Consider the following 22,853-nt stretch of genomic DNA (forward strand, 5'->3'; position numbering starts at 1 on the left):
AGCGGCCACGGCTCACGGGCCCAGCCGCTCCGCGGCATGTGGGATCTTCCCGGGCCAGGGCACGAACCCGTGTCCCCTGCATCGGCAGGCGGACTCTCAACCACTGCGCCACCAGGGAAGCCTGGGAGATTGTGCTCTTAACCATTATGCTATCATGTAAAAGAACCTGAAAAAAAAAATCATAATCATGGAGTCTGTGGCAAGGTTATTTTATAAGAAATATTTAAGTTACTTGTTTGCTGAAATGAATTAGACGATTCAATATGGGTGCGGTCATTCAAGAATCAAAGACTCCACACTTACGGGAATGCCTTGGCCCTCTACCTGAAGATTAGCAAGTGCATTTGTATATTCTAAATTAGAGTAAGATGTTGAAAACATATACGGAGTACTTTTGATGATTTCCCACTTTAACTGATTTTGATTAATCATCCTATTAGCCATGCTGAATGAATAGGACTTCTCTGTTTTAGAATTTAAAATTGGGGGGATGGAATAGCAGTAGATGAAGAATCAGTTCTCTCTCTATCCCTCTTTGAATATAACACTCTCTTGCTTAAAAACCTTTGATTTCCACCACCTTCTCCCACTCCCAACAGGGAAAAAAGCCAAAGTTACAAACAGGATCCTCCTCACCTTTACAATCTTAACTCCAGCCAATCCACTTAGTCATATTTCTAGTGATTTGCCAATTACTTCATGCCCATTCATGCTTCTGTATCTTTGCACGTGTGGTTTTCCTTGCCTGGAATTCTCTTTACTACCTCCTCTGATGAGAGAAATCTGACTCATAATTATTCTTCATTCATTTATTCAACACGATTCTGGACATCTATTTGTGTGAATAATGAACTAATATATATAATAATATAATTATATGTCTTTATTGAAATGTTATAAGCTGTACTTTTCCTTCAAAGCATTTATTGCAATTTACCATTTTCTATTTCTCTTTGTGTTCATTTGTTTAACGTTTGAGGGAAGGAGGAGAGGAGAAAGTAAGAGGGGATAGGAAAGTAGACACAGGCTGTTAAGAAAGTTTCAGGAAAAGGCAAACGCTGGGAAAACTCTGAGGAGTGAACTTTGGAGCGGATCTGAAGGGTAGTGGGATTAACTGGGCAGAGTGGGCTGGAGGCAAGGGTGGGTAGGGGCAAAGACGTGGGTGGGAGAACACGTGTTCTGGATCAAGGGAACAGCGGGTGCCAAGACCCAGAGGCAGAAACAGGAGGGGAGATATGTTTGAGATACTGAAAGAAGGCTGGGGTGGCAGGACTGCAGAGCATAAGGGAGACTGTGGGCGACGGGCGTGAAGCCAGATCCCTCAGGGCGCTACCCGGTCATGCTAATGCAACTTGGGTCTTTCTCAGAAGAGCACAGAGAAGCCATTGGTGAAACAGAGCAAGGGAATAAATAACATTTTCAGTTTTGTGATTCAAAAAAATCTTTCTGGTTGTGTGTAGAGAACAGATAGGGAGGGCGACAAGTGTCACTCTTCTCTTAGGCTTTCCCTGGTCTCAGGTGAGGTTAATACTTTCTCCCACGGGCTCCCACCAAAATTCAGAGGCTTCTTGAGGGCAGGGCCTCAGTGTGTTTTGTTCACTACGGTGTTTCTAGTGCCTAAAACAGCATCCAGCACTTAGTAGGTTCCTAACAGATGTTACATAAATAATGCAACGTTATGATGTCATTTTTCACACTACACTATTTTCTTACATAGGACTCAACTCCATAGGCTTTTCGGTGCTCTGAGAAGTAAATGGCCTTTCTTGTAAAGGGGGAACTGAATTCTTCCTTAATGTGCCATTGAAGCTATGAACAAAAATCATGTAACCTGAAGGGAGAAGACATCTGTCCTGCCGCCTGATTTTTTCCTTTTCCTACAACATGTAGTAACCATACCTCATTATAGGAGCACTGGACAAAAAAAATCCACAAATTCTGCAGTGGAAAGAGCTGCATTCTCTCCTAAATGAAACACCTCCAGAGATTAATGGTAATTGTCCTGGCTTGGGTGACCCCATAGCCTTTACTTAGTCTTTTCCTCTGAAGGTCTTAGGGCCTTTCTCCAAATCAAGAGAGTCCTTATTCTTATTCTGGGAATATGACACTTGAGCAATATTTTCACTAGAATCACTAGCAATATTTCACTAGCAATATCCTCACAAGATCCCAAGGCTAGAAAGGTTCTTGAGGGTCATTTAATTTGCCCTCACCACCCCCCCAAAGCTGAGACCCCCTCAGGAGCACTCCTTCTCATCACTTGGCTCTCTGGCTTCAGGGTGTCCCTAGACGAGCTCTGGTCAATCAGGGACAGATGGCAGGTGCTGGAGCCAGAGAACTCAGAGTCATCCTTGATCTTCACTAGGTTTCCATGTTTATTCCAAAGAGTCTGTGCTATAGTCATAGCTTTCTGACTAGTTGATTCTCTGTCTCTGTTGCCAACTCCTTCCCTTACCCCAGACTGTTAAATTCATTTTTCAGGATTCTTTTCCCCTTTCAACCTACTCATTTTTCCATATTGTTTTCAATGTTTTCACCATCTCCAGTTCATTCATTTGCAGTTCTAACAAACCTCTATTTTTTGCAACCAACTTAAAATATCAAACTCCTTAATTAATTAATGAAACAAGTATTGATTGGATGCCTACCACATTTTCCAGCCCACAAATTTCTTTCCCTTTATAGTACCAGGAGCCCCCCCCTAAGACTCCTACAGCAGCTTCACTGCTGGCCCCACCTCCAGCCTCTTTCCTTTTCCCCAACCCCAGTCCCATCACAACAATCACTGGGATCAGATCATTTCCCTTTTCCAAAGCCCATAATGGCTTATCTTTACTCAGATTGAACTTTGGAACCACAGGCTTTCAGGATCTGCATTAAGGGTTCCTGGCCCACCTTCCCTACCCTATTGTCCTCAAGGTCAGTGCTCTCTGTAGGCTCCCATGACATCATCATGTTACATTAAGGTATTATAGGGCAGCATGCATCACTCTCCTTTCGGGCACCATTTTGTTTCCTTTTCTTTTCTTCCTATTCTTTTTTTTTTTTTAATTTATTTTTATTTTGGCTGTGTTGGGTCTTCATTGCTGTGTGCGGGCTCCTCTCTAGTTGTGGCAAGCAGGGGCTACTCTGTAGCAGTGCGCACGCTTCTCATTGCGGTGGCTTCTCTCGTTGCAGAGCACGGGCTCTAGGCACGCGGGCTTCAGTAGTTGTGGCACGTGGGTTCTAGAGTGCAGGCTCAGTAGTTGTGGTGCACAGGCTTAGTTGCTTTGCAGCATGTGCGATCTTCCTGAACCAGGGCTCAAACCTGTGTCCCCTGCCTTGGCAGGCGGATTCTCAACCACTGCGCCACCAGGGAAGCTCCACTTCCTCTTCTTTTGCTCTCTTTTTCTTTCTATCCCATTTTTCTTCCCTCCCTCCTATGACCCCCATGGGTGTTTCAATTGAGAAAACATAATATCATCTTGCTCAACCACTTCCCAAGTCTTGTCACTGAGGTGGTCTTCCCTGGCATCTTATGTTTGAGGCATGCCCTTGCTACCTGAATCAGTGTGAGGAGACCAAACACATTCTAAAAAGAGATTTGACAGAAGCAAAGGAAAGAACAAAACAAACAGAAATCCAGTAAACGGAGAATGACAGGAAAATGATTTAGCAATTTCTTATAAAGTCAAACAGATACTTACCATATGACCTAGAAATCCCACTCCTAGTATTTACCCAAGAAAAATAAAAACTTATGTTCACACAAAACCCTATCTGAAAATGTTTATAGTGGCTTTATTCATAATCGCCCCAAACTGGAAACAACCCAAATATCCTTCAACTGGTGAACAGATAACTTCAATATAAGCATATAATGGAATACTACTCAGAAATAAAAAGGAATAAACAACTAAAACAGGGAATATGATGCTAGAAACTGGGGATGAAAAGAAAGGTCGACTACAAAGAGGAATGAGGGAATTTCTGAGGATGGCAGAATTCTTCTGTATCCTGATTGTACCGGTTGTTACATGGTTGTATTGATTTGGCAGAACTCATAGAACTGTACACTATAAAATAGGGTGAATTTTACTAAATGTAAACTATACCTCAATAAATCTGACTTTAAAACAGATAAACCTCTAGCAACAGAAGGATAAAAAAGAAAACACAGGGCTTCTCTGGTGGCGCAGCGGTTGAGAGTCCACCTGCCGATGCAGGGGACAAGGGTTCGTGCCCCGGTCTGGGAAGATCCCACATGCTGCGGAGCAGCTGGGCCCATGAGCCATGGCCGCTGAGCCTGCGCATCCGGAGCCTGTGCTCCGCAAGGGGAGAGGCCACAATAGTGAGAGGCCCGCGTACCGCAAAAAAAAAAAACCCCAAAAAACCCAAAAAAACACATACGGGCAAACAATAACGAAAATAAAAGAGGGGGTTTAATATTTGACATAAAGAGAATCTAAAAACTGTAATTTAAGCATAACTTTATACTTAAAAAATAAAAATCCACCTGAAATTCCATGACTTTCTAGGTAAATATAAACGTACAAATTGAGTCAAGAAGAGATATAAAACATGAGGAGGACAGTAACCATAGAGGAAACTGAAATGGTAGGCAAAGTTATATCATGCCAAAAACCATCAGTTCCAAATAATTTACAGATTAGTTCTACCTTCAAGACATAAATAACTTCTACATTATTTATATTAGTACACAGGAAATATGGAAAAATTATAACTCATTCTGCTAGATTGGCAGTTCTCAAAGTATGGTCTAGGGATCCCTGAAGCCCTTTCTGGGAGCCCATAAGGCAAAACTATTTTGATAACAATACTAAGATGTTTTTGCTTTTTCACTCTCATTCTCTCATACACGTGTACAGTGAAGTTTTCTAGAGACTGATGGAATGCCATGTGATGATGTCATTGCTCTGGCAATTAAGAAAACGTATGCTTGTACATTCTTGTGTTTTAAATTTTTCTCCATTTAAATTCTAATAGTGACAGGAAACTCACATAAACAAAAGTTCTTTGAGGATCATCAATTATTTTTAAGAGTACAAATGGGTCCTGAGACCAGAAAGTTTGAGAACCATTGTACTAAACTAATATTACTCCAGCAGGAAAAACAGATGAAGGAGAAAACTACCAGTTTACTTAAGAACATCAATGCAAATATCTTAAACTTAATTGTTCTTAAAAGAAGATAAAAATAAATGAAGAATACATCATGTTCTTGGATGAGACTCAAATTAAACTATAAATTTAATGAAATTCCAATCAAAACACTTATAGGATATTTTATGGAACTGGGCAAATTTATTCTAAAGTTCACCTGGGAGAGGAAATGTACAAAAGCAGTCAAGAAAATTATGAGAAAGAAAAACAATATGACAAAGAAAAAATGGTAGTATATGTAGTTTTGGGCCCCATAAGGTATAAAAACATTCTATAGTGCTACAATAATGGAAACAGTGTGGTGTTGGTACAAAAATGGACCCAAAAAGTCCCGGGAGCAGGATAGAATCCAGAAGCAGACCCATGTACAACCTGACAATTCAAATCAGTTGGAAAAACGTAGACTCATTAATTGTGTCAAGACAATTAAAATTTTCTTAGGAAAAAAATAAAGTTAAAATCCTAATTCACACTATTGACGAAAATTAATTTTAATTGTATTAAGGATCTAACTTGGACAATAAAACTATGAAAGTATTGAGAGGAAAAAGATTATATGTATAAAATCTTCTGGGAGAGAAACACAAACCCCAGAAGCAATAATAGAAAAGGCTGATGAATTTTACTACATATGAGAACCTTTTGTATTATGTAAGACACTGTAAATAAAGACAAGCAATAGACTAAAATATATATGTATATATTTGTAACATATGTAACAGAGAAAGAATATCACAATGAAATGATGCAAGCCTTCAAATCAATAAGAAAAAGATAACAATCTAATAGAGAAACAGGCAAATAACATAGAAAGGCAATTCACAGAAGATATACAAATGATCAATAAATATATTAAAGCATGCTCAAATTCACTAGTAACCACAGAAATGCAAATCTACAAAATATAAGTATAGCTTTTTAATTCATTAGAGTTGCAAAAATTGAAGGAATGATAATATCCAGTATTGATGAGATGTGGGGAAATGAGCATTCTCATTCACTGTTGGATGGCAGTCTTTTCGGAGGGTAACTGAGCACACTCTAACAAAAATTTAAATTCTCACATCTTTTAACCCAGCACTTCTACTACTAGAAACTTACTTGCAGAAATAATTGCATATTTCTGCAAAAAGTTTGCTGTAGCAGTGCTTGTAAGAGTAAAAAACTGGAAGCAACTGAAAAGCTTTCAACAGGGAAATAACTAAATAAATCATGGTAGTTACAAAATATGGAAGAGCATTTGGGGGTTAAAAGAACAAGGTAATTCTATTATGTATTGACATGGAGAAAAAAAATTTTTTTAACATATTTATTGAAGTATAATTGCTTTACAAAGGTGTGTTAGTTTCTGCTGCATAACAAAGTAAATCAGCTATACATATACATACATCCCCATATCTCCTCTCTCTTGCGTCTCCCTCCCACCCTCACTATCCCACTCCTCTAGGTGGACACAGAGCACCGAGCTGATCTCCCTGTGCTATGTGGTTGCTTCCCATTAGCTATCTATTTTACATTTCATAGTGTATATATGTCTATGCCACTCTCTCACTTCATCCCAGCTTGCCCTTCCCCCTCCGCATGTCCTCAAGTCCATTCTCTGTGTCTGTGTCTTTATTCCTGTCCTGCCCCTAGGTTCTTCAGAACCACTTTTTTTTTTTTTTTTTTTTTTAGATTCCATATATATGTGTTAGCATACAGTATTTGTTTTTCTCTTTCTGACTTAATTCACTCTGTATGACAGTCTCTAGGTCCATCCACCTTGCTACAAATAACTCAGTTTGTTTCTTTTTATGGCTGAGTAATATTCCATTGGATATATGTGCCACATCTTTATCTATTCATCTGTCGATAGACACTTAGGTTGCTTCCATGTCCTGGCTATTGTAAATAGAGCTGCAATGAACATTGTGGTACATGACTCTTTTTGAATTATGGTTTTCTCAGGGTATACACCCAGTAGTGGGATTGCTGGGTCGTATGGTAGTTCTATTTTTAGGTTTTTAAGGAATCTCCATACTGTTCTCCATAGTGGCTGTATCAATTTACATTCCCACCAACAGTGCGGAGGGTTCCCTTTTCTCCACACCCTCTCCAGCATTTATTGTTTGTAGATTTTTGATGATGGCCATTCTGACCGGTGTGAGGTGATATCTCATTGTGGTTTTGATTTGCATTTCTCTAATGATTAGTGATGTTGAGCATCCTTTCTTGTGTTTGTTGGCAATCTGTATATCTTCTCTGGAGAAATGTCTATGTAGGTCTTCTGCCCAGTTTTGGATTGTGTTGTTTGTTTTTTTGATATTGAGTTGCATGAGCTGCTTGTATATTTTGGAGATTAGTCCTTTGTCAGTTGCTTCGTTTGCAAATATTTTCTCATTCTGAGGGTTGTCTTTTCGTCTTGCTTATGGTTTCCTTTGCTGTGCAAAAGCTTTTAAGTTTAATTAGGTCCCATTTGTTTATTTTTGTTTTTATTTCGACATGGAAAAAATTTAAAGATATATCATTAAGTGGAAAAAGCAAGAGGTATGTTTATGGTATGATTCCATTTGTGTAAAAAACTATATTTTAATCTACCATAAAATATATAAATGTACACATGTATAAACAAGAAAAGGTCTGGAAGGGTACATACTAATCTGTAGACAGTACTTACCTTTATGGAGGAGAGTCAATTAAAGAAGTAGAGTAAAAGAGACTTTTACTTTGTAATTAGTGTTCTGTAATTTATTATAGCAAGTATTTCTGTTTTACCTGTAAATTTTCAAAATCAATCAAAAGAAGAAGGAAAAAAAACCTCCTGCAGTATCTACAGTAAGAGGTGATGCAGGCTTAAGCGAGAGCATTGGGTTTGAAAGGTGGAAGAGGTATCTCTTCCAGGCTCTTTTTAACACACTTTGTGCGTTTCCATTATGCGGATCATCTGAAGGCTGCAACTATGTATGTATCTGCCTCTGCAAACACAGAAACTGGTAGATATTCATCTCTGTGTCTTTTGTGCCTGGCAATGTGTTTGGCATTCAGCAGATGTTGAGTAAGTATATGTTGAATGAATCATAAAGATAGTAAAAAGGTAGAACATACAGTTTTTGGTAACTAATTAGAGGCGAGGCGTGAAGGAGAGGGTTGGAGTGGATAATGATATCATTACCAAATAAGGAAAATAGGAAGTTCGGGGGAAATTATGACAATAGCTAACATTTAATGATTACTATGTGCAGGTACTATGTCAAATGCTCTGTATCCATTATCTCATTGAATCTGAAGAAAAACCTTATATTTCCCTCACACGAGGAAAGAAGAGCTAAGAGACTTTCCCAAGGTCACTTAGCCATAAGTACAGCCAATATCCCAGACTCTGTGCTCTTATTCCCAAGGTTATACTGCTTCTCCAAAGCGGGAAAGTTAATAAAATCAGTTTTGATATGTTGTACTTGAGGTGCTCATGGGCTATTCACTGAGGTGAACCAGTCCAGTGGAGAGTTGGATATCTCAAGTCTGCAGCTTGTTAGAGACGTCAGGGCTAGAGGTATGGATTAGAAGTTGTCTACGAGAGTGGCATCTACAAGGTCAACATTCAACAATCATTCAACAAATATTTATTGAGCCCCCACATAAGCTCCAGGCACATGTTACATCAAACACTCACTTCAAACCCATTTGATTCACAGAATGCTTATCATGTGAAAGTACTCATTTCTTTTTTCACGTCTAATGATCCCCATTACACTGTAAGTATGTTAAACTACTAAATTTCTTTGTATTCCCCCTTGTTATAGGGCTCTAAACATGTTTGTTGATTGAATGCTTGAGAAAACATTAAGAAATGAGCAGCCATTCACAAAGACTAGCCTAAGTCTCAAGAAACCAAGTGCAGAGAGTGTCTGCGTCTCTTTTACCAGCTAAAATTCTATAAAAGCAGTCAAGTCTCGACGCAAATATAAGATTTTTCATCAATGTCATCAAGGTTAATTGTAGGCATCAGAAAATTGTAACTTGAAGCAGCAGGCTGGCTGCCAGAAGACCCATACCAGGTGGTACTTCCCTTGGCAAATTTATCAAAGTCCAGAGTCTGGCCCTCAGTCTTACTGGTCTAGACACTCAATCCTGTGAGAGTTGAGAGAACCCAGGGAGCTTTATGCATGTTCACTAAGTCATAAAAAAACTGAAGTATAAAACTAGAGTGTCAGTTATTAATACATGACCAGATATTTGCCTCCATCATCATCTCCGTGTAGCCAACTGATGTGCAAAGCCAGGTTCCTAGGAGACCATGTGGTAAGCCCAGAATCAGCACACAGGGAGTTAGTCACAGGATTAGGAGGTTTAACAACACCAGGCTCTGAGCCTGATGCAGAGGCAGCGTGAAACAGGAACGAAGCACATACTTTGAAACCAGAGAAACCTGGACACACACAGTGCCCCTTACTTCCTAGCAGAGTGGCTGTGGGCAAGTCATTCAATCTCTGCAACCTCTAGCTCTTTAAAGGTGAATGACGATACCTACTTCACAGGCTTATGGTGAGGATTCAATGAGATAATGCATAAAATGCTAGACCAGCTCCTTTCATGTGATAGGCGCTCAGTAAATGGTAGCTACATATCCGTCTCCATATGTTAGGGGTTAAGGGTTCAAGTCAGCCTTACCGAATGTCCTTTGCTCTGAATAAAACAGGGCAAGAAAGGACGGGGGCAAAAGACCAGTAAGAACAATGCTGCAGTAATGCAGAACACAGATGCTAGTGGCTTAAAACTGGGATGCAGCCTTGGAGATGTGGGGAGCTGGGAGAGATACATACATACAGATTTGAAAGATATTTGGGAGGCAGGCACTATGCTGAGTGTTTTACATAATTATTTATAGTCCTGACAGCAACTTATAAAGTAGCCCATTTTTCAGATAAAAGTCAGAGATATTAAGCAACTAGCTAAGGATCACACGGCAGTGACTGAACTGCAATATGAATTATAGTTGGTGTGATTCCAAAATCTCTCTTCTTCCTACAAATATACCTCCGTACATATCCTGGTTCTCAACCAAGATGTCAATTGTGAGGAATATAGTAATTTCTTACCACTAACAAAGTATTGAAGTTCAGAGAAATGATTGAGGTTTTAGAAAATATAACTTGGAACAGATCAAGGTTATCACTATAATAAATAATGTCATTACTGCTCACTTCCATTATGATATGCTTTCTTGGGGGCAGGAGAGAAGGAGGTGGAAGCAGAGCTCGTGGATCAGAAATTCTACATCATTCATTGTAGGTTTGCTATGACAGAGTACCACGCATGTGAACTTCATCCATTGTTTCATCTTGGAAACAGTTTCAGAATGGTTACTCTGAGGAACAGGCACTCTTGTTGAGCAAAGGAAGTCTTAGCTGGGCCATGTACAAGCTTTCACTGTAACAGTGACAAGCTCTTCAGACAGCAGACATAGGTGCTAACCAACGGATAATCTCCTGACACTGTGTTCCTTAGATTTTCATCTTTCCAGTCACACGCAGATTATAATCCACTGCAGAAACTTAACTGTTTTAGATGGAGGACAATATCATCTAACAAATTTGAACTCCTTTTCCACATGAACCAACAAGTTAAGTTTTTCCTACTTTTACAGCTTAATATTTTAACCCAGGTGCTGCCGCCATTTCTTCTACCTTCAGTCTCTGCGCCTTTCTCAGAGCTCCCAACAGCGCTATGTTGGGACAGAGCATCGGAGAGGTTCACAACCTCTATGATCTGTAAGAGCCACTATGAGGAAGGTCCAGGGAATAATTTACCATTTTCAGTGGAAAACAAGTGGTGGTTATTAGCTATGATGACTTTGTACTTTGGGTCTGGATTTGCTGCACCTTTCTTTATAGTAAGACAACAACTGCTTAAAAAATAATCCATGAGGGACTTGGCTGGTGGTCCAGTGGCTAAGACTCCACACTCCCAACGCAGGGGAGCCGGGTTCGATCCCTGGTCTGGGAACTAGATCCCACATCCCACAACTAAGAGCTCGCATGCCGCAACTAAAAGATCCTGCGTGTCACAACTAAAAAAAAAGATCCCGCATGCCGCAACAAAGATCCCGCGTGCCGCAACTAAGACCCAATGCAGCCAAATAAATATTTAAAAAAATAATAATCCATGAGACAGATATGAAGAGGAGCATTTTAAGAGGTGCAATCTCTTTGAAAAAAGGATTGAACTCAACATCCTAGATATGTTTGTAAATAAACTTATGGCATAAATCCTTAAAAAAATTTTAACCCAAGCATAACATTTTACATTTCTTATTATAAAATTTTGCTTTGAATTAGTTTGAGCCTAAAATTTCATCCTCATGAGATGGATGTAAATCAGTTTTGTTCCTCTGCAAATTTAATACTCATGACTTCTATATTTCTACTCCAAATATTGCTTTAGGTTGTTTTCAGAAGTTTTTATAGTTATTCATTCATTAGACAAATGTCACTGCATGCCACCCAAGTACCAGGGCCCTCAAGGAATTCATAATCTAATAAGGAAAACAGATAGACAAGTACTCCTAATGATAGTTACAACATTAATAGCAATTTGTGCTATTTACCACCACCTGCTCTGTACCAGACACTGTGCTAGGTCTTAGGAATGAAAAGAGGAATAAGAAACTTCCCTACATTCAGGGGCTTCCCATGCCTTCAGAGGGTTTATGTACAGTCTGACGGGGGAGGCAGGTATATGGACCAATACACGAAATAGAGTAAACAAATGCCCTGCTAGAAATAACAATAGTGTGCTTAGCAGAAGGAAAAGAGACGGAGAGGTTAATGAGAGGTGAGAAGGCAAGCTGGAAAGGTCTCATAGAGGCAGTGACCTTTGAATTGAGTTTTAAAAAGATAAGTATTTTCCAAATTAAGGGCAAAAGGAAGAAAAAGGATAACTGGCAAAGACAGGTGTAAAACAATTTCATGTGTTCAGGGGACTGCAAGCAGTTTGGTAGAGATGGAGGTTACAGTAAAAAAGGAGGGAGGAGGAGTTGGGAGGATCCAGTAAGAGCTGAGGCTTGTTGGGCAGAGGGCAGATGATGGAGGGCCTTCCACGCTGTGTTGTCTGTGAGGTCATGGGGGTCACCAAAGGGTTCCAGGCATGGGAGTTACAAGAACAGGGCTTGTCTTAGAAACAGAACTCTGGTAGCTATGAAGAGGATGGAGTTTAGAGATAAGGAGAGCAGTTAGAAAATACAGAATATATGTGTAGGATGGTAATTCCCTGGTGGTCCAGTGGTTAGGATTCTAGGCTTTCACTGCCGTGGCCTGGGTTCAATCCCTGGCTGGGGAGCTGAGATCCCACAAGCCATGCGGCACAGCCAAAAAAAAAAAAAGAATATATATGTAGGAGATACTCAGAGGGAGAATAGGTTGACTAGAAGGAGAAATACTATGTCTACATGAAGAAATCAGGTTAGAGACAACCCAACAGAAAAATCAGCAAAACTCTGAAAAGGTACTTCACAAAAAAAGAAAAATCAATGGCTAATAAACACATGAAAACGTACTCTACCCAGTAACCAGGGAAATTTAAGTAAGAACCACACTGAGAAATTGTTATATATCCACAAGGCTGGCAAAAATGAAAAGGTCTCACAATACCAAGTATTGGTAAGAATGTGGAACAACAAAAATTCTACGTGCTGGTAATAGAACAAACTGGCAGAACCTCTTTGGAAACGGTTTGATGTTAGCTAGTAAAGTTGAAGAAGCACTTATCTCAGGACCCAGCAATTCTAGTTCCAGGTCTCTACCCTAATGAAACTTGTGTCCTGTACACTAGGACACTTATAAAAAATGTTTATGGTAGCATTTTCCATAAGAAAAAAATTGGAAATAACCTAAATATGAATCATCATTGGAATGGATACATGAATCAGGGTGTATTCATACAATGGACTATAACACGGCAATAAAAATGAATAAACTCCAAGTACATGCAATGATATGGATGAATCCTAAACTCTTAATGATGAACAAAAGAAACAAGACCCAAACAGTACAAAAACATGATTTTACCCATATAAAGATCCAAAAATGCTACATTAAACTATATTGTTTAGGGATACAGACATAGGTAATAAAATTATAAAGAAAAGCTGGAAAGTAATCATCATAAAAGTCAAGGGAGTGATTATCCAAGCAAGGGAGAGATGGGTTGTGACCAAGGAGAAGTATACAAAGGACTACTAGGATGCTGGAAATGTTCTGTTTCCTGGGCTGGCTGTGGTTTCATGAGGGTTCAATTATTTGTTTAATTGTACACATATAGTTTGTGCATCTTTCTCCAGGTTTGCTATATTTCACAATATAAAAAAATTAATGTACTTAGGAAAAAAACAAAAAGTAACATTAACAACTATGTACTGCTAGATGTGTTTGTAAGTGAAAAGCTGCTTTGTTGAAAATTAAAAAGAAATCAGAAAAGGCTTCACATAGGAGATACATACATGTGAATTGAAACATAAAGGATCCCCTGCTTTCCAATCTGGGTCCCACAAAAAAAGGTGGCAAGAAGAAGGACTGTTCTGAAATCAATGAGGTAGTGACCAGAGAATACACCATCAACATTTATATGAACATCCATGGAGTAGAGTTCAAGAAGTATATGCCCCTCGGGCACTCAAAGAGATCTGGAAATTTGCCATGAAAAAAATGGGAACTCCAGCTGAGTGCACTGACACCAGGCTCAACAAAGCTGTCTGGGCCAAAGGAATAAGGAATGCCCCATACTGTATCCGTCCAGGTGTGGTTGTCCAGAAAACGTACTGAGGATGAAGGTCCACGAAACAAGCTCTACACGCTGTATACCTATGTATCTGTCACTGATTTCAAAAATCTGGATGAGAACTTACAGCTGATGGTCAAATAAAGTTATAAAACTGAAAAAAAAAATTCCTTGACCTAATTCTAGGTTGGGTACCAGTCCTGTGAACTATACCATGAACTTATCTGTCTTAAAATACTTGCTGCCATGTAATGTATTTGGCTGTTTATATATCTGTGTTCTCTACCACTGTAAGCCGCTTGAAGGAAAGCTGGGTCTTGTTTACACTGGATTCTTATGACCTAATAGTTCACAATATATAGTAGGTACTCAATAAATTTGTGGAATGAATGAATGAATGAAGAAATGCTGCTTACTCTTCTTATAATCATGTCTTGAGTAATCTATGCACTACATTCAATGGAGATCACAAACCTCCATGCATTAAGTGTTCAGCTGCTACTCTGTCTTTTCCTCCACAGTTCTCCACTTCCTACTTTAAAGGTAGAGTCCACTAGAATCTTTCTCCCCATCAATTAAAATTTTTCTCTTCTTTCACTCCTCTTAGAATAACTGCTCATCTCCAAGGCTAATCCTTTTATCTATCACCTTGACCGTATCTCTTGTATTTCTTCCCCAGATTTGCATCCTTCATTATTCCTGTTCTGAATGATTCTACATTTTATCTTCCCCTCATTCATTCATACCAGCTCAGAGAATGTGAAGGTACCATGTTCACCCTAGAAAATAACAGATACTGTACTTAGGGAAACAGACTCATCTAGAATTCACAACCTGATGGTAATTCTCTTTAATATCCTGCCATGCATGACTTTCACAGGCTCAGAAAATGCCTGGAGTTGTGACCGCAAGCTAAAAGCCTCGGTCCCCATGGTTGCTTAGGGCTGGGGCAAGCACGGCCTGACACTTCTCTCAACTGCTGGATGAGATGGGATTGTGGGATTGTACTAGGGCAAGGAATTCCCCTTTAATGGGGGACGGGCACTCTTTCTTTCCAAAGATAGTATCTTGGAAGTGGCCACCACAACAGGTTCTAGGTCAGGGAATGAATCAAGGGACACATTCTGATACACAGGAGTACCACTGCCAGGTTTCAGATGGGTTGCTTCAAGCTGGCTGCTCTCCTTGACAATGCAGTCCTGGTTCTGAGGGCCAGGTCCTGAGAAGAGCTCCTGCTTGAATTTGGCTAATATCAAGGTGCGTAAGATACCTGAAGGAGTTTCTCTTTGAGACTCAGGGAACAGGAGGCCTACGGCTCCAAAGAAAGTTCTGCCTCTAAGCTCTCACTTGTACCTCCAGGCGGGGTCCCAAGCTCACCCATGATTAACATTCTCCCAACAGAAGAAGGACCAAGTTGAGAAGGAGTCTGTTCTAAGTCAGAATCCCTTCTATCCTGATTGAAGAGATCATGTGGTAGAGATTTCTGCCATCTATTGCAGTGATACAGGGAAAGAGCACAAGTTTTTGGCATCAGACAGGTCTGGCTTTGAATCCCAGCTCTGCCACTAACTAGCTGTGTGCTGGTCAATGTCTTAAATCTTCTGAAACTATAAAATGGAGATGATATCTACCTGAAGGGTTGTTGTATAATAAATCTTAAACTTATTTCCCGGTTTCCCTTTTACTTCCTCTATAACAGGCTGGGAACATCAGCCCCAATCCCAGGGTCAGCTTTGACTAAGTCCCTCCATTCTTTGCTATGTCCTCTTCATCTTTCGCCCCTCCCCTCCCTTGCACAATATGTATCTGCTGGAGTAAACTCTTGTCAGTTCCCTGAATACATCAAGCTCTTTCTCCATAGAAACTGTCCAATAGAACTTTCTGCAATGATGAAAAAGTTCCATATTATAGCTGTCCACTATAATAACCACTAGCCACATGTAGGTAGTCAGCACTTGAATTGCAGCTAGTGGGACCAAGGAGATAAAATTTTAATCTTCTTTAATTTTAATTAATTTAACTTTAAATAGCCCCACAAGGCTACTGGCTACCATAACTTACAGTTCTAGACTGTAAGTCTTTGCATTTGCCATTTCCTTGCATGGAAATGTATTTCCCCACTCTTCTACTCAGTCTTAAAATCTCAGCTTGAATATCTATTCTTCCAGGATGCATATCCTGAGACCTTGGACTCAGTTAGGTTTCTTCTTTGTTACCTTCCATAGCATCTTCTACCCTTCTCCTATAATATCACTCATCACATTTTTTTTTAATTACTGTTTTGTATTTTCCATTAGGGTGTAAACTTCATTGGTGTTCTTGAGGCCCTACAGACTTCCTCTCTCAGGTAGGGATACTCCTTTTCTTCCCTTTGAGTGGACCTCCACGGGACCTTAGGATTTAGGCTTTTTCCAAGTTGGGGACTGTTATCTTTGAGGTAACTTCTGCACATTGGAAGCTTTAGGGATTGATTAGGAGTGGCCTTATACCTTTCTAAGGATAAGCTAAAAGTCAGAAACTAAAAAGGAAAGGAATAATAAAATGTCTCATTAAATTAAAAACTTCTGTATGCAAAATAAACAACAACAGGGACTTCCCTGGTGGTCCAGAGGTTAAGAATCCGCCTTTCAATGCAGGGGATGTGGGTGCGATCCCTGGTTGGGAAACTGAGATCCCACATGCTAAGGGGCAACTAAGCCCTCACACCACAACTAGAGAGAAGCCTGCTGCAACAAAGAGCTGCAACAAGGACCCAGTGCAGCCAAAAAAACAAAAAACAAAAAACCAACAACAATAACACCCCACCAATACATCAAGACAAATGATAAACTGGAAAAAAATATACAACATAAATTATAGATTAAAAAGGATTAATAAAAAGAGTGCTTAAAATCAGTAAGAGAAAGGTGGATACCACGTGGATAAAAGAAATGAACAGGCAGTTCAAAAAAGAAGATAAACTAATCTCAAAAAATATTAAAAACTGTTTAACTTCACTAGTAACTAAATAAATGCAGATTAAATGAACATAATACCATTTTTGCTTATTAAGTTGGCAAAGATTAAAAAGTTTCATCCTAATGTGTTGGTAAGAGCATGAAGAAATAAGTAATCTGGCACTAAGCATAAAAATTGAAACAGGCACACTTTTAATCCAGCGATTCTACTCTTAGGAATATATCCTAAGAAAATGATCAGACACTTGACAAAGGTGAATTTATAAAGATGTTCTCTGTAAGTGTTGTTTATAATACTGAAAAGCTGGAAACAATCTAATTAGACAACCAGAGGTTGGCTAAATAAAATATGATACATCCCTGCAATGGAATACTAAGTAGCTATTAAAAGTGGTGCTACGGATCTATATTTACTGACACAGAGCACTATCTATAATAAATGAAAAAGTGAAAAAGAAAGTCACAAGCTAGCATGTTAACATAAGCCTACTTTTATAAAATTTTTGTCAACTTACCTATCTACTCATAAAAACCATCTCGAAGGATATATGCCAAAATATTGATAGTTCTCTCTGGGTAGATGTTTCACTGTCTTTCCCTGCTTAAAATTATGGCAACTAGCCAGTCCTCCCCAGGATTCTCTGGCGTAGGGTTTGATGTCCCCTCAAATGGGTCACAGAGGATCTCAGAGATAGCCAGTACTAGGTTTCCTGATTGATGCAGTCGTAGACTCACTAGTAGTCCAGACTTTACCTATTTTATTCACTGCTGTGTCTTTTGTGTCTATAACTGCCTGGCACATAGAAGGCATTCAATAAATATGTGTTGAATTAATGTATCATATCAGAGCACCAATTCTACTAATGATAAAGCATATTTAAACATTATTTCGATAAATTAAACCCAGAATGCAAAATTCACAAAAAGTTTAGATAATGCAAGATTCCTAAATACGTTATACTCTCTATTCACCATTACGATGCTGGGGCCAGAAGTTTATTTTCTTCTATCATTTGTGTCCTTTCCCAGAAGAGTCTGAGAAGCAGTGAATAATATCTTTGTGCAAGGCCTTTTCCACCCCCTTCTGAGGCTAGGTATTACAATCTCTAACTCACAGACGAGAAAAGGAAGGTTTGGCATTGCTCAAGGTCACACAGCTAAAAAGCAGGGGAATCGGGACCCAAATCCAGGTCCATTTGTCTCCAAAACTCATCTGTGGCTTTGAGAGGTACAAAGTAAGACAATGAAAAGGACACTGCAGGTCTGTGACAGCTAATGTCTGTGCTTCCTAACAAGTCACCACCACTTAGCCCTGAGCTCTCATGTCTAAGAGGTGCTTTTTCTTAACCCTTGGAGAATCCAGAGGATGATTTGTCACCAGGGTTATTAGCATTTCTCCCTGGATATCGACAGCTTGTCTTTCCTCCCTCCAGCCAGTGACTGATTTCTTCAAATGCTCGCCAAATACGGCCCAAGTCACCATGGTAAACGTATTGACAGAATCATATTAAAAGCTACTGAGCATTTACAGGGTTGTAAGTTATGCAAGGGAGGAACAAGATAAGAAACACAGGGAAAGAAAACAGGTTCAATCAGCAGTGACAATTATTTATTTAGAAGCTGCTGGTTGGAACAGTTTTTTAGATATACTTTAATTGCTAATTATGGTTTCTTCAGGAGAGTTGCTTCACCTTAAAGCTAATCATTAATATTTTAGCTGCTCAGCACAGAGACTGTGTACAGGCCGTAGACCTACCCAGAGCCGTGTCTATGCAGTTAGCATCCGCTGCTGGCTCTGAAAACAGAGTCTACTGCGTTGGTTGGTTTCCTACCCCAAACTCAAAGTCGGCTAGTCCACTTACAAGAGAGCAGATATTTAAGTCCTTATTTCTCTAAAGATTGAGGCTGGTTCAATAAGCAAAATTCTGCTCTAAGCCACCTAGACAACTGACAATTTTTCAAAGGAATGACCTATCTTTTCTAAGTTAATTTACACCTTTTATTGGGGGACATAAGTGTTGCCTTAGGCAAGGTAGAGAATACAGAAGAGTTTGTTTTCAGCTTCTAATTCCCTGGGTACTCCGATGTGAACCTTATAACAAATAAGGTCAGCTTCCAGGCCCAGGAGGTACTGAGGGTAAACAGGCGGGAGGGCGCCGGGGTCCGCGTGGGAGTATATTTGGTGTAGCCCCGTCTCCCGTGTTTCCAACTTCACATGCTTCTTAAGGAGAATCTAATCCTCACAGGAGAGTTGAATCTGTTCATTTGCACGCATCTCATCAGCACCCTGCTTTGTGGAGGGCTGTTTGATGTCCCAAGGAAAAGACTTCGAAGTCTTTTAAAGCCTTTTTGATGTGAACCAGAAAATCACGTTTTGTCGAGAGTGCACTCAACTTGAACCTCAAAAGGTTCAGGACTCAGAAACCACACGGTTCAAGTGGGATTTAAACTGGGCAAAATCACTTCCTTGTCTTCCCCGGCAAGTCCCACCCCTGGCCTTTGTGCTAACGGTTTCTCTACACTGTTGGGCCTTTTCTCTCTCTCTCTCTCTCTCTCTCTCACACACACACACACACACACACACACACACACATCTTGGCAAGAAAACCTTAAGAGAAAGAAAAAATATATCACCCCCAAAGAGGTGGCTCTCTCCTCTCTGAGGATAAATGCTGTCTCCAGCTCCACCCTGTCCTCAAAGATTCTGAATGGTCATTGCTGCAGTCCCAGAGACCTGGAATGCTCTAGGTGAGGGTGAAATGATTTACAGAGCCAAACAGCTATGACTGCATCCTTAAGTGAGGCATTTAACTAGGTACAAGACTTGCAGAGAAAACTGGAAACTTGCTTTGGGGCGCAGCTACTTTGCATGGAAGGAAGCACATACCTTAGGACTTCACTGTTCCACTTGGAAATGAAGGGACAGGAGATATGACTCCTCCTAAAATCAAAGGGAAGAACCGAGCTGAGAGAATAATCTAACCCTAACTTTCTCTTTCCAGAGTTCTTTTCTTATTTTTCCTCATTATACTTGAAAATCCAGTTACTCAAGAGCCAGTGAAAGTTTAGATTCACGAGACAGAATCTCAATTGTGAAAAGATCCAAAGTGTTCCTCACACCCTAAGGAGTCTCAGATGCCCTGTCCCCCTGGCTGGAACCACATCAAAGCTCCAGTGACCGCTGTCTCATGTCCTGCTAACCATAATAGTTACTATTTATTGAGTGGCTACCGCAGATCAGGCACCATGCTATAAATACATTATCCTATTTAATTTGTTCAATAAAACAAAAAGGTGAGTCAGCTCACTCCCATTTTGCAGACACGAAAACTGAGGCTCAAAAAAGTTTAAATGGCCTGCCCCAAAGCAGCTCAGCCAATAAGTGCTTGAGCTGTGACTAAAATCCAATCTGTTGAGCATCAAAGTCAGTGGTTCTTGGCTTAACGCCATGTTACTCAGCATCTGTTCTGTTGCAGTTCTGGTTTGGTTTTGTTTTATTTTAAGACACTTAGTGCTTTATAAATTTATTTATTTAGTATTTATTAAGTACCTGCTATGGGAAAGGCATTGTGGATATTTCAAGAAGTGTAAGACAGACATGCTTTCTTCCCCTCTCTCACTGTGACACTGCGATGGCCTTTTTACAGTGAGTGGTCCTCTAACGGACACTTACCCTCCTTCAGTCGGTTATTCACATAGCAGCCCGAGTAATCTTTTCAAATGATAAATGACAACACAGTACATCTCCCCGTTTAAACACTCTGCGGCCTCCTGTTGCATCTAGAATAAAATCCAAACTCTCTGTGACCCTAAAGATTCGCGGAGGTCTAGCCCCTCTCCGTCTCATCTCTTGCTGCATCCCCCCAAGTTCACCCCATCCAAGCCCTCAGACCTTCTCTCTGTTCTTTAAATGTGCCAACACACCCTTCTTCCAAACGCTTATGTGGTTGTCACCTGCTCATCAATCATATTTCAATTCAGACATCACCTCCAGAGGTATTCCAGGCATATCTGACACAGCATATCATTTTTTACATTTTTTATGATATAATCAGTCATAAAGCTATTTTCTTGATGAATTCTTTAGTTTTAACATAAGTGATTAACAATATTAAAGGAATGTTTTATTTTTAGAGATATTCTAGTTTAGTAAACTATTTACTAGGCGAACTAAAATTTGCACAGACCAAACAAAAATGTCCCACCCCTCAGTTCACAGCTTGTTTCACTGTTCCAAAATTTAAACATAAATAAGAACTCCAAGTGGTCACAAAGGATGGCAGAATTGAAATAACTCAATTTATGCTTCCTCCTCTTTATAATTAATGTGCTCTCATTGTTCACTTTGAATCTACTGTTCATATGCAGGAATATGCAGTATCACATGACTTGGATACTGTATAGTCCTGCATACGAATACGGACAGAAACTGTGTCCTAAGTGAGCTCAGATGCTTCTGAGCTGTTAGGCACTTACACTTGAAGCGAGTCTGCAGATGTAGTGGCCCACAGTGTAACTGGAAGTTCTCCCAATTCTTCCTCACAGAATGCAATGTTTATTAAAGAATAAATAATAAAAAAGATGCAAATTTGAAACTTACATAGGTATTATTAAAACTCAATAACCACAGCAAGTTTTCAGAACTTAGACCAACAAAGGATATTTTCGGGGAGAAATATTTTATAATCAACATTGTTTAAAACTGTCAGCATGTCATGGTGTTTAAAAGCAAGCAAACGTTTAGCTGATTGTTGTTTTAAAATTCCTCTACAGAGTAACATAGCACCCTACTCCCCTCACCTGCACACTTCACTCTCTATCATGATAAAAAAAATAAGTGCTGCAATAAGGGGAAACACCAGGTATTATGGGAACAAAAACACGGTTGAAGAAGTAGAAAAAGAACCAAGGGAGTATCGTGTCCCAGAAGCCGAGGGAGAGGAATTCCAAGAAGGATGAAGTCATCAGTTGTATCCAGTACTACAGAGGATCCCTCCTCTGAACTGGGTGCCAAGGCCAACTGGGCGCAGGGCCTAGAGATCTCCTTCCACTACATGGGAAGGTAAAACCAAGTCCTCCTTCCTCTGGCTGGCGTGTAAACTAATTCAGAGGGAACATTTCTTATACGTGGTCTTAACCATTTCTTACCATCAGCGGCAGAAAGACAGATGTGGACATATATTGAGCCAATGGCAGGTCTGTGTTTTCTAGACCCTAATGCTGCAAAGAACTGCCAATGGCCACCACTAGCCCTCATGGTACATGGAGGAAAGGGACCCCACTTAGAGGATGGCGAGGGATGGAGTCTTCTGGACTGCTTCTACTTGGCTGCAGTGCCGACGTGAGCGGCAAATCTCATAGAAATGGCCATAAACAGAGCAGGTAAGTGGGAGTCCACATACCCTTCACATCCGTTCTCTGTCCACCCCACCCTACTCATCTGCAGAAAGCAGCAGGCATCTGACCACCTTTAAGTCTCTTCATTTTTGAAACTCCTTCACCATACAGCTCCTGGACCAGTCTGTACTTTTTGGACGTTGAAACTGAAACAACCATCAGTTAAACTTTTTTACAAACTGATTCAGAAAAGAAAATAAATTTAATAAACAACAACAAGAAATCAGACACTTGTCCAGCAATTGTGACTGTACATCTCATCCCACTTGGCCGTTTCAAAGAAATGGAACCAATTAGTAATTAGTTCTAGAACCAGACGAATCATTCAATTTTATCAATTCATCTCTCTTATATTCAATCTTTAGATGCTAGGCTATGGACCTTTCCCATAAAATAGTCTTCCAAATTGTCTTTTTTAAAATAAATCTTTTAGAATAGTTTTTAGATTTACAGAAAAGTTGCAAAGACAGTACAGAAAGTTCCTATATTCCTCACACTCAGTTTCCCCTATTATTAACATCTTATTTTAGTATGGTACTTTGTCATAACTAACAAGCCAATATTGATACACTATTATTAACCAAA

General features: G+C 39.8%; 1 protein-coding gene and 1 pseudogene across 3 annotated transcripts in view; one reads left to right on the top strand and one right to left on the bottom strand.

The window, feature by feature from the left end:
* Positions 1 to 22,853, bottom strand: part of RNF220 (ring finger protein 220) — a gene marked incomplete at its 5' end in the record, with an annotated part of 217,022 nt that overhangs the window by 175,683 nt on the left and 18,486 nt on the right. The gene's annotated exons all lie outside the window — the stretch shown is intronic.
* Positions 10,867 to 11,059, top strand: LOC309834105 (cytochrome c oxidase subunit 7C, mitochondrial-like; annotated as a pseudogene). The gene has a single exon. The product of its transcript is annotated as a cytochrome c oxidase subunit 7C, mitochondrial-like (transcript).

The sequence above is a fragment of the Grampus griseus genome (assembly GCF_964374135.1).
Source record: "Grampus griseus genome assembly, chromosome: 1".
Classification (NCBI taxonomy): Eukaryota; Metazoa; Chordata; class Mammalia; order Artiodactyla; family Delphinidae; genus Grampus; species Grampus griseus.